This window comes from Arachis duranensis, chromosome 10 (assembly GCF_000817695.3).
Source record: "Arachis duranensis cultivar V14167 chromosome 10, aradu.V14167.gnm2.J7QH, whole genome shotgun sequence".
Classification (NCBI taxonomy): Eukaryota; Viridiplantae; Streptophyta; class Magnoliopsida; order Fabales; family Fabaceae; genus Arachis; species Arachis duranensis.
In genome coordinates, this window is record NC_029781.3 from 62,543,960 (window position 1) to 62,544,165 (window position 206).

Genomic DNA, 206 nt, shown 5'->3' on the forward strand with positions numbered 1-206 from the left:
TAACAAAAGGAAAATAGATAAATATAACATTGGGTTGCCTCCCAACAAGCGCTTCTTTAATGTTAGTAGCTTGACAGTGGGCTCTCATGGAGACTCACAGATACTCAGAGCAATGTTGGAACCTCCTGGTGCGCGAAATTGTGAACAATACTTTTCACAACTCTCATAATCCCCGGTCATGAACCCCAAAAACTTGGTAGCTCAGT